The 17,926-nt window shown below is 41.3% G+C and overlaps 1 pseudogene; it reads left to right on the forward strand.

Annotated features, from left to right (window-relative positions):
• Positions 1 to 11,126: 11,126 nt before the first annotated feature.
• On the forward strand, positions 11,127 to 13,613 carry LOC149259285 (pentatricopeptide repeat-containing protein At2g13600 pseudogene; annotated as a pseudogene).
• The last annotated feature ends 4,313 nt before the right edge of the window (positions 13,614 to 17,926 follow it).

Consider the following 17,926-nt stretch of genomic DNA (forward strand, 5'->3'; position numbering starts at 1 on the left):
CTCCCCCCCCCGCCCGGGCTGCCCCACCCCCCTCCCCCTCCCTCCCCCGCCCCGGCCCGGGCCGCCCCACCCGCCTCCCCCTCCCCCCCCCCCTCCCCCGCCCGGGCCGCCCCCTCCCTCCTCCGGCCCCCCCCTGCTCGGGCCGCCCCACCCCCCTCCCCCTCCCTCCCCCGCTCGGCCACCCCCGCCCGGGCCGCTCCCCCCCCAGACCGGGCCGCCCCACCCGCCCCCCCCCCCCGCCCGAGCCGCCCCACCCGCCTCCCCCTCCCCCGCAGGGCCACCCCCGGGCCGCCCCGCCCCGCCCTCCCTCTCCCCCGCCCGGGCTGCCCCCTCCCTCCCCCCCCCCCCCGCCCGAGCCGCCCCACCCGCCTCCCCCTCCCCCGCAGGGCCACCCCCGGGCCGCCCCGCTCCGCCCTCCCCCGCAGGGCCACCCCCTCGGGCCGCCCCACCCCCCTCCCCCTCCCTCCCCCGCTCGGCCACCCCCGCCCGGGCCGCTCCCCCCCCAGACCGGGCCGCCCCACCTGCCTCCCCCTCCCCCTCCCTCCCCCGCCCGGGCTGCCCCCTCCCTCCCCCCCACCCCCCCCGCCCGAGCCGCCCCACCCGCCTCCCCCTCCCCCGCAGGGCCACCCCCGGGCCGCCCCGCTCCGCCCTCGGGCGGGGCGGGGCGGCCCGGGGGTGGCGCTGCGCGGGCGGCGCAATCGACGCACCACCCTCGGGCGGGGCGGAGCGGCCCGGGGGTGGCGCTGCGCGGGCGCGCCGCCACCCCCGCCCGCGCAGCGCCACCCCCGGGCCGCCCCGCCCCACCCGAGGGCGGAGTGTCGATTCCCGGAATCGACGCTCCGCCCTCGGGCCGGGCGGGGCGGCCCGGGGGTGGCCCTGTGCGGGCGGAGGGGACGGGCGGGGTGGGCGGCAGGGCCGGGGGAGGGGGAGGGGTGGGCGGGGCCGGGGAGGGGGCGGGAGGGGTGGGGCGGCCCGGGCGGGGGTGGCCGGGTGGGGGAGGGAGGGGGAGGGGGGTGGGGCGCCGGGCGGGGGAGGGAGGGGGAGGGGGAGGCGGGTGGGGCGGCCCGGGCGGGGGAGGGAGGGGGAGGGGGGTGGCGCGGCCCGGGCGGGGGGGCCGGAGGGGGGAGGGGGCGGCTCGGGCAGGGGTGGCCGGGCGGGGGAGGGGGAGGCGGGTGGGGCGGCCCGGGCAGGGGTGGCCGGGCGGGGGAGGCGGGTGGGGCGGCTCGGGCGGGGGTGGCCGGGCGGGGGAGGGAGGGGGAGGGGGAGGCGGGTGGGGCGGCCCGGGCAGGGGGGGGCCGGGGGGGGGGGGGGGAGGGGGCGGCCCGGGCGGGGGTGGCCGGGGGGGGGAGGGAGGGGGAGGGGGAGGCGGGTCGGGCGGGTCGGGCAAGGGGGGGTCGGGGGGGGGGGGGGAGGGGGCGGCCCTGGCGGGGCTGGCCGGGCGGGGGAGGGAGGGGGAGGGGGGTGGGGGGGGGGGGGATGGAGGGGGAGGGGGAGGGGGCTGGGGCGGCCCGGGCGGGGGTGGCCGGCCCGGCTGGGGGTGGGGGTGGGGCGGCTCGGTGGGCCGGGGCGGGGGTGGGCGCCGGGTGGGTCGTGCGCCAGGTGGAGGATGGGCAGGCAGGGGTGCCGGGGAGGGGGCGGGGGCGGGCGGGGTTGGGCCGTGCGCCGGGTGGGGGCGGGGGTGCCGGGGAGGGGGCGGGGATGGGCGGGGTTGGGCCGTGCGCCGGGTGGGGGCGGGGGTGCCGGGGAAGGGGAGGGGTGGGCGGGGTTGGGCCGTGCGCCGGGTGGGGGTGGGGTAGGCGGGGGTGGGGTAGGCGGGGGTGCCGGGGAGGGAGGAGGGGCGGGTGGGATGGGCAGGGGGGCCGGGTGCCGGGTGGGCCCGGGGTGGGGTGTGGGATGGGCAGGGGGGCCGGGGTGGGGGCGGGTGCCGGGTGGGCCCGGGGTGGGGTGGGGTTGGAAAATTTTTTAATTTGAAAAAAAATATGGGGGGAGGGAAGGGAGTTAGGGGGGCAGGGGTTGGAGAAGGGGGGAGGTGTGGCGGGCGGAATGGGGTAAATAGCAAGATTAGGCTAGACAGTTACCGATTCACCATGTGGTATAAAAAAAAAAAAAATTTGGCTTGGAAAATTTTTTAATTTAAAAAAAAAAATATTTTTCATTAAAGTAATTTAATATGAAAATTTCGAAAAAATAATTGTACTTACCTTTCAATTGCGACAATTCTTCGTTGTATATATTGTTGATAGCAATATCGCTGCTCCACAAATTCACGAGTCTTTCAAGGGACTTCAGAAAACCTAGATGTGAGGAGAGTAATAGTGATAGCGAAATTTATTATATAAGTGAAATTACGAAGATGTTTTTCCATACGATTATCGTGGGATAGTTTGTTTTACATTATTATAGAGAGAATATTGTAGAGTTGTTTTACAACAGATTGAATGTGAGATTAATTTGTTTGAGAATATATTATAAAAATTAGAAAAAAATAATTGTTAAGTAAATATTATATACTTTAACTATTAGAATAATTAATGTACAAGTTGTGATTTACAATTTGAATTTTAGTGATTTATTTCATAAAAATAAATTAGTTTACGTTTTTCAATCAATTGTAGAATAAAAAAATAAAGGTAAATAAATCTAACAAACTTTTGGAGGGAAATATTTTCGCGAAATTTTTTGGAGGGAATAACTTTGGAGGGAATATTTCATTCTTTAAGCTATATAATATTCTTAGGAGACTCCATTTGTATCATTCAACATTTTCTATTTGAAAGTGATGGATTGCTCTGATGGTGAAGTTTCGGTTTATACACCATCAACATCTTCATCGCGTAACAACTCTATTCATATTGATGAATATAGCGGGAATTCTTCCACTATGAATAGAAAGTTAATTCTTCCACTTAGTCCTGATTCTAAAGACTACGAGAGCAACACTGATGAAAGAGGGGATGGAGAATTTCAAATTAATAAAGAGTCATAGATTCCACTTAGTCCAAATTCTAAGGACTATGAAAGCAGCGGTGATGAGGAGCATGATGGTGAAGTTCAAAAGAATGGGGTGTCACAATGTCCACTTAGTCCTAATTCTGAGGACTATGAGAGTAACAGTTTTGAAGAATGTGATGGTGAAGTTCAAAAGAATGGAGGGTCACGATGTCCACTTAGTCCTAATTCTGAAGACTATGAGAGCAGCATTTTTGACGTGCATGATGGAAAATTTCAAAATAATGGAGTGTCAAAGTGTCCACTTAGTCCTAATTCTAAGGACTATGAGAGCAGCAGTGATGATGAATGTGATAATGAATTTCAAAAAAATGGAGTGTCAAAGTGTCCACTTAGTCCTAATTCTAAGGACTATGAGAGCAGCAGTGATGAAGAGCATGATGATGAATTTCAAAAGTATGGAGTGTCACAGTGTCCAGTTAGTCCTGATTCTCAGGACTATGAGAGCAGCGGTGATGAAGCGCGGGATGATGATTTTCAAAAGATTGGAGTATCACAATGTCCTCTTAGTCCTAATTCTAAGGACTATGAGAGCAGCGGTGATGAAGCGCGGGATGCTGATTTTCAAAAGATTGGAGTATCACAATGTCCTCTTAGTCCTGATTCTAAGGACTATGAGAGCATCGGTGATGAAGCGCGGGATGATGATTTTCAAAAGATTGGAGTATCACAATGTCCTCTTAGTCCTGATTCTAAGGACTATGAGAGCAGCGGTGATGAAGCGCGGGATGATGATTTTCAAAAGATTGGAGTATCACAATGTCCTCTTAGTCCTAATTCTAAGGACTATGAGAGCAGCGGTGATGAAGCGCGGGATGATGATTTTCAAAAGATTGGAGTATCACAATGTCCTCTTAGTCCTAATTCTAAGGACTATGAGAGCAGCGGTGATGAAGCACGGGATGATGATTTTCAAAAGATTGGAGTATCATAATGTCCTCTTAGTCCTGATTCTAAGGACTATGAGAGCAGCAGTGATGAAGCGCGGGATGATGATTTTCAAAACATTGGAGTATCACAATGTCCTCTTAGTCCTGATTCTAAGGACTATGAGAGCAACAGTGATGAAGAACAGGATGATGCAGTTAGTCCTAATTCTAATCAGTATAAAGGTAGCAGTGACAAAGGACATGATGTAGCATCTTCAATAAGTAAACAACCACATTTTCAACATAGTCCTAATTCTATGGACTATGAGAGTAGCACTGACAATGTACATGAGGAAGAATATCCATTAAACATCGAGTCAGATTTTCCATTTAGTCTGAATTCTAAGGACTATGATAGTAGCACTAAAGAAGGGGAAGATGAAGGGTATCCTCTCAGTCAAAATTTGAAAATCAGAGCAGATCATAGTGTGGATAATGTTCCTCTTAATGATGATGAAAGTCCTTATAAAAATGATGATCCAATGATGGAGATCTTGCCAAGAAATATTGTATCGAGGAGTAGGAGTAGACCTTTTCGTATCGATGCAAGCTATTATAGTTATACAAGGGGTAGAGCAGAATATCTGACGAGAAGAAGTTCTATCAGCGCTCTCATTTCAAGTGAATGTTGCCAAAAAAATTGCTTGAAACGTATGGATTTCACATTTGCATTAGAAAGCAGGAAGAGATATTTGTCAATGAATAAAAGCATGCAAAACTCATATTTAGTTGGCTGCATGCAATCTACATTGTCAGGTTATGATTATCATATTAGGAATTTTTTATTGTGTAGAAAAGCTTTCAAAATGTTTCATTCAATTGGGAATTTTCGTCTCTCGAGTATTCAAGAAAATTTGGAAAAGGATCCCACATTTTATTCAGAAGTACGTTATAAAAGACAGTTTGGGCCATTATCAAATACTGCAATGTCATGGATGAAAGATTTCTTTTCAAAGCATGGAGAGTGTATGCCAAATAGAGAGACAATACATATTCCAGATAATTTTTCAAGACGAGAAATCTACAACTTATACAAAGAATATGCAGAAAGTGCTGAGGGACAGGGCCACTTTATTACATATCAATATTTTGTGAAGATATGGAAGAAAGAATTCAATAATGTTCGTATTCCTAAGAAGACAAGGATGGGGATTTGCAGTACATGTGCTTCTCTTAAATAAAAAAGGGACAAATGTGAAGGCTCAGAAAGAGGTAAGTGTTCATAACTTTTACTTTTAAAATTGTATAGTCATCGACTATGAAAACATATTTCTTAATGAATTTCTTTTATGTTGTGTAGATTTAATTGTCAAAGAACTTCAGGAGCATCGCGAACAACAAACAAATGAAAGGAAGAAGTTGTACAAGCATCGAAAGAAGTGTTATGATAATCCAAATAAATATTTGGGTTTGATAATTGATGGTATGGACCAGAAGAAAACACTTTTACCACATTTTGTTCGCACACCCAAAAATCTACAAGAGGAAAATTTTATTCAGTTTCACTTGGTCGGTTGTATGGTCTTCAATGGGAAAATGTTGCCAAGGGTGTACTTCACAGCTCCAAATATTCATAATGATGCAAATCTGACCATAACCATAATTCATGATGTGATTTCTCATTGGTCTGGTAATCTTCCTGAAGTTTTGTATCTACAATTGGACAACACTTGCCGTGAAAACAAAAATCAGATTGTTTTTGGGTATCTGAACATGCTTGTTGAATTGAGAATTTTTCAAAAGGTAAAGGTTGGTTTCCTTCTTGTTGGGCACACTCATGACCATATTGATCAGATGTTCAGTCGTTTTTCAGTCACATTGAGGAGGAAGGAAGTTGGGAGCTTGCCATCACTAATTGAATGTATTAAGAAATCATACATGCCAGAGCCTGCTTTTGAAGTGTTGGAAGAAACTGTTGACATGCGAAGGTTTATTCTGGGATCATATGGTGAGGGGAAATGCATTGAACAACTTAATGACATTAGCTTCCAACATCAATTTCGTATCAAAAAAATTGATGGGAAAACACTAATATGGGGCAAGAAGTATTCAACTACTACAGAGTGGGCACCGTCATCAGGATTGCAATTTTTGAAGTTCATTCCAGATCATCCAATATTTGCATCAAAAATATTGTCATTACAATCAGTTGGTGAAGTTCAGAATGCACGTAGACAGAACAGGGCTATAAATTATTCTGATTGCCTGGAAGAAATTAAAAAATGTATTAGATATACATATGAGTACTTTGACATTGCTGATTCAGTTTGGTGGGAGTCGTTTTTCAATAATCAAAGTGATCTCATTTCGACAACAATAAATGAAGATATACCTTTGAAAAATCCATTTATTTGGCCACAAAATGTGTCGAATGAACATGAGGAAGTAAACATTGTTGAACAACAACAATCTCAAGGTATTATTAATTCTTCACAGGCAGAGGAAAGAGAGATGTATATAGGTTCCAGAAGATCTCGTGCACAAGGTGAAGCCATGGAAGACCTTTATAGGGGTTCAGTACAGGATATTAAGGAGGGTTGCATGATTGCAGTGCTAGCAGATGGAGATCCCAATGGCTATCCATTTTGGGTTGCTAAAGTTTTAAAGGTCTTTACAAAAAATGAGGATGTTACAGGTGTTGAAGTACATTGGTATGCCACAAATACACACCCATTCAATGGTGTGTATAAGCCAGAGATGGTAGTTGACAAAAAAAATGGTGGAAAAAGAAAAAGAAAGGGTACAAATATAAATCGCCGCCGCACAGACATATTACAATTGAAGGATGTTGACATACTTGTTTATGACTTCAATTTAACAAAGAGAGGAACTCTTCGCTTCAAGACGACAGAGATTCTGAAAAGGTTGTTACCAGAAGGAACAGTGTTGACATGGGACTCTGCTGAAACCAGTCGCAGATCTAGAAGACTTTTGAAACCTGGAATCTTGGACATGCATGTGGACTCATATGGGGCACTAGTTGATGACAGAGAAGAATATGGAACATCTTCGTCAGCATCCAGTCACTCATCTGAAGATGTGAATTCTGATGGTGTGCAAGAAAATATGAGTGATTTTGAATAATTGTTTAAGACAGTTTATATAACTGATGTATGCATCGTATCTTCAAATAAAATTAATGTTTTCCATATTTTGTTAAATGAGAAGTTATGAAGCATTTTTATGTTGTTGGATTATGTCTTAAGTATGATAAATTTTATTGTTTAAATATCTACAATGCAATATCAAATTAGAGATATAATGTCTCTTTTATTCAGTGTACAAATAAAGACTTTTGAATTCATTCAGTGATATAATTTGTTCATAATGTCATGCTTTTTTAGTTTTGTGGTTGAAAACATGTTAAATTTATACTTAGGAAAGAAAAATGATATTCTATCAGAAACATTAATGTGTTTTTCCTTAAAAGTTAACTTTGTTTGAGACATAAAAAATTGGTTTTATTAGCATTGTTTAAAAAGTATGAAAATTGACCCTAAAAAAAAAAATCATTATTCCAGTATCAACACTTTCGTTCTGAAGCTATATTTTGCAGGAAAATTTCGTAGAAAATTTCGTAGTCGCTGCCATTTTTAAAACAACCGCAAAATTGACACCTAAAAAAAAAACATCGTTCCAGTATACACACTTTTCGTTTTGAGCACTGTTTTTGTGGTTTTTTTGGGCCAGAGTTCCCGTTTTGAGTTTATAGTTCCCGTTTCAAAGTTTACATTGTTGTAATGAAGAAATAAAGAATAAAAAAAATTAAATGTATTATAAAAATATCATTAATTTATTAATAATAATAATTATGTATTTATATACTATTATATTATATTATTATATAATAGGTTTATATATATTAAATGAGTTAATTAATTTAAAATGTAAGAGGTTTCTTAATATTAAGAGGGTTTGTAAAATATGGATATAAAAATATTCAAAAATTATGGTGTAGTGAAGAAATAGAGAATAAGAAAAAATTAGTGTATTATAAATCATTATTAACCTATTAACAATATATTTATGGATGTAATTTTGTTTTTCTAAAACAAAAGTATAAGATTTTTTTTTTGGAAAAACAAATTATTATTGACTTCATTATAACATATCAAAAGTATCTATTTTTGTGATTATAATAATTTAAGAAAGTAATGACGTTGCTATAATCTCATATTGAAAGAAATTGGACATTGAACAAATTATAAAATACCACGAGATAAAAGAATTAAAATTACTTATTCTTAGAATACATTGCATGTGCGCATATTAAATCTCAATTTCAAACTATTTGTAGCATTTCTTATTTCCATGACATGTAAATCTATCGAAACAAATAAGATACAAGAGAAATTTTCTTAAACATTTTTTATCATTAAAAAAAAGGTTAAGATAAATAAATAAATTATTAGTTTTTTAGGTTCGAGAAATCAAAGTTATAAGTTGGTTAATCCTCCTTATCACCATACATAAAATAACATAAAATATTAAATATTAATGTTAAATTGTCAATTAGGTTTCTCTAAAATGGTCAGGACGAATGATTTGTTGTTGTAATGGCTTTTAATTCAAGCGTGTGCAATAATTATCGAACTTTACTCACATTGCCATTATTGTAGCTTAGGTTTGGTTTTTCGACCAACCATGATGACAATGACCTTGGTTTCATGACTAGTTAGTTGGCTCTAAAATTTCAAAGATTTTGAAGGCACACGCTGCTTTCTATGTTGTTTGGACAAGTTTCTCTAGTCCTAACATGTTATTCTATTTCATCTCCTATCTCTACGCAAGGATTTTCTTAGTTAAGAAGGTAAGGTGGCCTCTTTCGTCTATCCATCTTTGTTCATTTTTGAGATACTTTCTTCTTCGTGTTTTGTTTCCTTGTTGTTTTGTTTGAGGCTTCATTTTTATTTATGGATATCTCTCTATATATCCTCCCCTTTCACTGTGGTTGCACTTGGTGTTTTTTGGTCTCCCTTTCCCTATTCACCTTCTTCTCATCCCTATGAATTCTATTATGTTTGCCACCATGGCATGTCCTGGCTTCTTCCATGGTTATTATGGACAACATAGAAAATGGGGCAATCCTTACTGGAGATCCCAACTTAATGCTAAGGCATCAACAACTCGTTACTAGTAGAGTACCACTAGTTCTATGTGGGAGGGGATTAATGTGGTCGAGAATGAAGCCTAGGTCAAAAGGAGATTTATTTTAGATGCAAAAATAGAGGAAAATGTTGGTAATTGGATACCATACCCAAGTAACAATTGCTCATAGGAAACCAAATATGTCCAAACCATTGATCTTTACTGGGAGATTAAAATCATCATGGGGAAGGTTTTGGTGGAAAGGTGTGAGACACAACATAAAGTTCTCCTCAACATCAAATTCATGCCAAGGGACTACTACACATAGTTCTTCAAGGGTCTTTAGAATTGAGTTAGAAAGAAATAAGTGTGAAAGGAAGGAATTTTAAAAGTTGACTATAAGGACAAGTTACATAGAAGAACATGTGAAACAAATACCATGTAAATGGCCAAAAATTCACATTCAAGATTAGATTAATTTATTATCTCCAATAACATTGGAGGAAGCCTCCAACTTGCACTTAAAACAGAGGAAAAATGATCACTAGCCAAAATTAGAGACTCATTGTGCAACACCTTTGATAATTAGGTATGTTCATTTGACGTATATTTTTAGGAAATTAATGTTTAAGCAATATTCAAGCCAATATATGAGTAAGAGTAAGAAGACTAGATCAAAAAGAATGTTCCTTTCAAGTTATTGTAATTGGAGGATGGAAGATGGTAATAAGGGAAATTAATATTTTTCCTTAAATATCATAATGGGTTGTTCAAATAACATGCCAGTGTTTCTGCATATGGATTGGCGCTAAGGTAGATCTAAGGGATCTCACCATCCATCTAATGGAATGCCGGTAAATGGTATCATCTTTAAGATCTTGATTATGAGCAACTTCCATTCAAACACAATCCTTGAGATGATTTAATACAATTAATTTGTGGAGAATGAAAGAAAGGAAAAAACTTTTTTGACTTCCATTGAACAACTAGTGTAAACATTAAGGAAGTAAAATGACCTCCATGATTTAATGTCCGACCCTCAACTTGCACCTTGACAAATGCTTTTGAAATTTTGATAGCAATAAATGTGATCAATGAAACCTAATCAATGCTCAAAGGAGAAGGGTGCATAAAAGAGGGAAAATGGGATTAGTAAATAAAAGACCATAAAAGATATGAAACCATGATGAATGTAAAGGAAGAGAAAGTAGAGGAGAAACTATTCTAACTTAGAAAGTGCCAAAGAGACCACCTTATATGTAGGCAGTGTTAAACTATTGTTCAATGGCTCACTTACAATTAGAGTAAAAAATGAAAGAAAACTTATAGAGAGATGAAATAAAATAAAAAATTGAGTGTATAAGCATTCATTTTGTAATTTCATTAATAAACATGTATTAGTTCAATGCATTTTTTAAGCCTAACTCAAAGAGGGTCAAGGAGAATTGACTCATGACCTTTCAATAACAAGATGCTTTAACAACTAGAATTCCACCAATTAAACTAACTCTATGGTCTATGAAATATGGTAGTGATATTGTAATGCCATGTTTAACCTTTGGACATGATAAAATTATGTAAAAATAAAAATAAAATAAAATAAAATAAATAATAATTATAATTGTCAATAAAACTATTTTAACTTTATCAAATTACATAAAACTAAAAATAAAATAAAATAAAATAAAAAACATAAAATTAATAATTAAACCAAATTAGATTCATCTTAATTCCAAATCTATAAATAAAAAATTATAAGTGAAAAATTAAATCTCTTAAAACAAATCTATAAATGAAATATTAAATTTTTTGAATCCATCTGCCCTATTGAATCTGAATTATAATATAATCTAATATCTGATTATAATTAAAATGAATCTAAATTATAATATATATTGAATCTGAATTATAATATAATCTAATATCTGATTATAATTAAAATGAATCTAAATTATAATATAATTTAATATCTAACCAATCTAGCTCATAATAATTATATCATGGATTTAATATCTAACTTTACCGTAACCTTACAAATAAAATTTATTATTATTATTTAATACAACAATTTTGTTAATCCGAATTGCATATCGATGAAGAATTCACTGGAACCAACTGTAAGCAAAGAGCAGTGAAACATCTGAAGAATGAGGTGGTGTTATATTCAATGGAGAACGGCTGTGGCATCTTTTCTTCGAATACAAGTGAATGCCAACAGTTTATGTATCTGCACACCATCTCTAAACAACCATGTAGACGCTTGCACATATGTTAATCTCTTGCAGGACTGCATCAAGAAGAAGGCAGGCTTACCACAAGGCAAAGCAATCCACGCATGCATCAACAAAACCGGACTTATGGTAGCAGACATACTCTTACACAACACGCTCATCAACATGTATGCCAAGTGTGGAAGTCTGGTGGATGCTCGCAGAGTTTTCGATCAAATGCCGCAGCCAAATGTCTGCTCATGGACTGTTATGATCGCAGCTTATGCAAGGTATGGGTTTCCTGAGAAGGCATTAACTCTCTTTCACCAAATGCGAAAAATAGGCCTCCATCCCAATCATTTTACCTTTACCAGCGTTCTTCCTGCATGCGTCAACTTAGCATATCTACAAGGGGGTATGGATGTCCACAGTGAAATAATAAGAAGCGGATTTCATTCTCATGTTCCAGTGGCGAATGCCCTTATAAACATGTATGCAAAATGTGGAAGTATCGAGATGGCGCGTCAAGTGTTTGACAAAATGCGTCAACGAAATGTCGTATCCTGGACGGCCATGATTGCAGGTTACACACAGAATGGGCTTGTGGATGATGCCCTGGAGCTATTTGAGAAAATGCATGGGAGAAATTTGATGTCCTGGACAGCAATGATATCGGGATTGGCACAGAATGGGCTCATTGATGAGGCTTTCAAACTATTCATGGAAATGCCTCAGAGAAACGTTGTCTCATGGACAGTGATGATTGCGGGATTTGCACGAAATGGGCTGGCAGACAAGGCCTTGAAGCTTTTTCAACAAATGGAATTGGCAGGTGTGAGGTCGGACTTGAAGGCCTTCACTATTATTCTTCCAGTATGTGCCAACTTGGCAGCCCTGGAACAGGGTACGGAGATCCATGTGAAGTTAGTTACTGGGGGTTTTGAATTGGATGTGCCTGTAGTTAATGCCTTGGTAGATATGTATGCAAAATGCGGGAGCCTGCAGAAGGCACGTGAATTGTTTGACAGAATGCGTCATCGAGATGTCGTTTCCTGGACAGCAATTATTGGAGGATATGCCATGCATGGCTGTGGCAAAGAGGCACTCAGACTCTTTGAACAAATGAAGCAGTCTGGTATGAACCCTGACCATGTCACCTTACTTTGTGTATTGTCTGCGTGCAGCCATGCGGGTTTAGTGGATGAGGGTTGTCACTACTTCAATTGCATGAGCAAATGTTATCACATCACTCCTGCAATGGAACACTATGCCTGCATAGTTGACCTTCTTGGTCGTGCTGGACATCTGGATGAGGCACACGACTTTATCATCAAAATGCCAATGAAACCTGAGGCTGCTGTATGGAGTTGTTTGCTAGGTGCCTGCCGAATACATAACAATATAGAGCTAGGAGATTCCGTGGGAGAACGCATTTTGGAGTTGGAACCTAAATATGCTGAACCTTATGTTCTTCTCTCCAACATTTATGCTTCTGCCGGCAAGTGGGGTGACATTGAAAAGATACGAAAGATGATGAAAGACAGAAGCATACATAAAACACCTGGATGCAGTTGGATTGAGGTCAACAAACGGGTGTATACTTTCTTCGTAGGAGAAAAACCATGGTCATCAATGCAGCATATCCATACAAAGTTGGAGGATTTGACTTGTGAGATGAAGATGTCAGGGTATGATTCTGATTTGAATGTTTTGTTGGATGATGTAGAATAGGTGGCAAGAGAATTATTTTCAGCTACATGGTGAAGTTGGCATTAGAAAAGGAAAGTACGACCGCAGAGAGAGGAAACACACAAATGTAATTGTGAAACAGGTCAGTTACAATAGATATGGCTCCATAACTGTACCCAGTTTAGCAAATTGGAGGAAATCCTGAGGTCCTTTTTATGGGCTAAATATCGAGGTAAAAGTCAAAAGGGGGCTGCCTATGGTCCGTTGGCATATGTGTATCCTTCCTAAAGACAAGGGCGGCAACTTAAAACCCTATAAAGCAGTAAACTAGAAAACGTACAAAACTGTTGGTTTATACGCCAAATCTACAAGCACATTGCTACTTGACGATGCGAACATAGAATAAATCTGTAGCACTCAAAAACACACCTGTTTTCTTATTAACTGAAAAAAAAAAACTTATTAACTGAAAAAAAAAACAATACAACAGATCACTCAAAACTGGAATTGTTCGATTAGTCACACCCTTCCTTTTTTTATAGATGAAAAAGGCTAGGAGAAAATACAGAATAACCCATCTAGTTCTGAAAAAACAAACTACTAATTCTGTGAAGTCAAACTTTTGAAAATAAAGAAAACAAGCTCTAAACTTAAACTTCTACATCTGTAACAACAATTAACTTACTCCTAGAATAGAAACTATTCTAACACTGAAGAAGACATCACTTCTTTATAACAACAACTAAAATTAGACCTACTCTAAGTCCCCTTACCTCATTGCCCGTATGATCTGTAGCTGTGCATCATTAATTCTGCTGCAGTCCACACTCAGAAGGCACCTCTTATGCTATGCACAGACCCCAAGGCTAGGATTTGTAATAACCTACTCTCTACTGAAGTGTGCCATCTCTGCTGGAGGCACAATGATTGAGCAATCATTGCTAAGAACTAACTCTCCTTCTTTGTGAGGAAAGTGTTCTCCACCAAAACAAAATACTATCACAGCATCTCAAACCTCCCCTTTGCTAGGGGCTTCATCATCATGTTGACTATTTGTGAATCTGAAGTAATATAACCTTGGATAACTGCTCCCTTCCACACTCTGAAATCTCTTCAGAATCTTCAAGGTCTGAATCCCTTGTACAAGAAAAACTTCATCAATAACTTGCCAACCTCCTTTGCCCTTCATGTCAATTTCACTCGTTAAAATCTTCTTACACCACAACATGAGTTGCATGGGACAGTTACCCACTATTTTGGTTGGGTACTTAAAGGAGATAGTTATGATGAACTCGCATGAAGAGGTTGAATGTGCTAATGATTTTTTTTTTAGCCTAGCCCTTTTTCTTTCCAACTTCGGTGTAAGCTGTTCCTAGAAGATTAAAATCGATTACTCTCACAAAAGTTTGTGAAAACAGAGATGATTGGCAAAGGCATGCAAGAGTATAAGGAGAAGGCTATCAAGCTGACGTTTCTTGGATCGAATCTGTACAGATAACATAATTCAGCCTAAGAACAATTTTGAGCTTGAAAAGTGGGATTAGCTAGCTGTTTGTAAAGATGAGTTACCAACTGTTACCAGACTGATTACAGGTTTGAATTCTCCATCTGGTGTTAAAGCTGCTTCAAACAAATCAGTTAAAAAGGCTGTGGAGTTCAGACTGAAGTTGGCGATCTTTGTTGTTTGAAAAAAAAACATAGAGACTTGAAGAGAGAATGGGAGTAAATAAATTTGATCTTGTGTGAGAGGATCCGGATCTTTTGATTGGACTGAGAACGCACAAGAAAAGAACTGCAACAAGACTGTGAACAGAGAAGAAAACACTTTGCAGAAAATTGATGTTGTGGTTTCTTGGTGGCTGAGAGCAGTGACCCCTTCATGGAATATTTTGAAGAATTGGTCCACAGCTACAGATTTGGTTCTTCCCCTGTATTTATTATCAGTAATGATTAGTTTCAAGCCTGTGAAAAGATCCTAGCAAATGCAGTTGTGGATATTGGTGAAAATTTTGCAGCTGGGGTATCTCAAGCTACAGATCAAATGCGGACTCAGGGTGACATGGAACAGAACACAAGGTCTGACAGGTGCCTCTTGTTACCTAATGTAGTATGTCAAAACTGCCTGAGAGTTGTCTCCATTGTATTGGTCATGTTGGGTACCTAAGTGAATCCTCCTAGTACAAGTAATTTTTTTTGGGCAGAGATGATACAATTGGTGTTGGGTGCTCTCAGCACAGAAGCACAGAGGCAGGACAATGTGACTTGGGGCTGAGGAAAATACAGAGTGCCCAGCACAGTAATCTTAAAAGGAATATGGTGAAGAATGATGGGTGTGTGTGAACGTTAGACAAAAGGTGTTGAGCCGACCTGCCAAAATATAATGGAGCTGACCTGTATAACTGATTTTTGAGATAACTTTGAAGTACATAAATGAGGGTCAACATGAATCATATGCTGAGCCATTTTCAAATGCATGCAAAGTGGCAAGGCTAGCCCTAGTTTTAGCTGATTCTTTTGACTTAAAAAGGGGGTTTATCATCATTAAGGTTTCTTGCTACCTTGAAGGGTGGTATGTCCACATTTTGAGATGCTTTAAGGGAACGTGGGAGTCTGAATCGTCACACCTTGGAGATTTTGTTGAGGTAGACACTCCACTCGAGGCTTGTCTGCCCACTTTGAAGGGTTACATGGCAGTTTTGAAGAATGATTGAAGGATTCTTGCGCGTTGAAGGGCTTTTGGAGGCTGGATGCTGCGCCAAAACACCCCCGTATGCACTTCATTTGTGGGGTTTGGTCATGTTTGAGGGCTCATGCCCTTTTGATTTTGTACATGTGGCAATAAAAAGCGTAATTTAGATTATTTAATTGTGAAGAGGACCTTTTGCCCCTCAAGCTAATTTAGGGGTTTTTAGTATAGAAAATCAATACTTTATTGTGACGGAAGTTGAGCACCTCCTTCATACATAGAGGCGCACTTCTTCTCATTTAGTATGGTTTATTTGGGGGACAAAATCCATTAGGCGGTTTGAAAATTCTGTGATTTTTCTCTTATAATTTGGCTATGGATGGATAAGTTGAATTACATTTCTTGGCTAGAATTGTGATGTGATGTGATCTTGTTATATGGATGCTTATGGTGGATTTTGGATGATGCATGGTGAAGTAAGTTCATTTACTTTTATCTTGTTATAATGTTCCATGGGATAAATGTTCATATGCTAAGTTAGTTTATTTGGTATTTGTTTCATTGTTACTTCTTGAGCTAAACTTTTCTTCCAAGTATTTGGGGAATAAAGATAGGTTTTTCTTTCCCTTAATCCTCTGGAAAATTTGAGACACCGAATCTCAAATCCTAGGGTAAGTTAGTTTATTTTCCCTACCTTATTTGGATCTATTTATCCCTCCTAGGGGCCACTATAATTACTTTATTCCTTTGAAGGACATTGGTTTTCCAAGAAAACCCTACAAACTAAGACATTTGATCTTCTATCTTCTGTCACCCATTTTTTTATAATCCTTAAAACTTTTTTGTTAGGGTTTTCTCTCCCAGACCTTCTAGTATCCCTTGATTGTGTGTTTGTGTGTTGGTAGTGTCTCGTCATTGGAAGCTTAGGGGGAGCCATGCCAAGATCAAGAAGCTAAGGGTGACGACCGAGGGCATAGCAGGCAAGATGTTGGACTAACAAAATGCTACCCGGATGGATGGATGAAATTCGAGTAGCAAAAGACCATGTAGGATGGTGCTATCATGAATGAAACTTGGTGTTGCACGTATCAAATCTTGGTGTTGAGAGGACGATTAAACTTGAGAAACTCAACATTTAGATTTGTCTCACACATGAAGATCAATGATTCTGATTTGTATCAAGCTCACAACATAAGCAAAGTTTAAAATGTGCTTGTGCATGCAATAGATCCAACGAGAGATAAAACTTCAATCTAACGGCTCAGATCAATATCGAGTGCACATGCGCATACGGTTGCGCATGTGATGGATCTAACAGTTGAGAATGCTTAGATCCAATGATCCAGATCTATATCAAGCTTACACATGCATGGTGGTTAAAGCAAGGAGAGCACCCAATCTAGTATCTAGTATGACATGGTGTAATGCCCCACCTCACATTTACCCACTTTTACAAGCCCTCCGAGTAAATGTGAAGTGAAGTGTCACTATGACATGATCCAACTTCCTAGCTCCAATTAAGGAAATGGGACCTACAACTAAGACTTATTGACCCCAAAATGACATTCTACAGGGACTACAGATCACCCAGGAGCTGCAAAAACACCCTAGGTGGTCAATCCCTGAGCTGGAACTTTGTTTCAGTGACCTAGACTCCCAACCGCACCCTTGCCATTGCCTGCATGTAGTTGAAGGTCTCCAACCACACTCACAAGCTTTGCTCCATGCAGTTGTGCCCTAAATTGCTCAATTCAGTGTCTGCGGTCCCAAGATCTGAGCCACAATTCCAGACTAGCCTCCAGACCACTATCCAGAACTTCTTGAGACTTTCCAGAATGATAAATGACTTAAAGACAATGCTATTTGTACAAAACTTAAACAAGAACTTGACCTATCTAGGCCTAACCATGATTATAATTTCGTCAAACATATGGTAAACATGTAAATTACAAGTCATGAGTGCATATTTGATCATAGAAGTCTGAAACTTATCTAAGAATCACCAAGAAGGTCTAATGCCCTCTCATAATAACTGCAATAACACTTGTTAGCCCATGCATTCATTAAACATTAAATGATTATCAAATCCTAAACAAGTCATATCCAGAATACATTGCAATTCCATGTTTATAACCAGCATATAACTAGAGTATTAACCATGACATAACAACCATCAAATCACCATAATAACAGGTACAAGTGCTCATAAAATACAATAGGAAAAATAACTCTTATTAACTTATGCAAAAGCCAACCAAGTCAGGGACTTCCACATATCACCTGACCATAGATTGGGTTGAACCAAATATTTCTTT

This window comes from Pinus tabuliformis, chromosome 6 (assembly GCF_031772625.1).
Source record: "Pinus tabuliformis cultivar Carrire ecotype Pingquan chromosome 6, CPIR1, whole genome shotgun sequence".
NCBI classification, from domain to species: Eukaryota; Viridiplantae; Streptophyta; class Pinopsida; order Pinales; family Pinaceae; genus Pinus; species Pinus tabuliformis.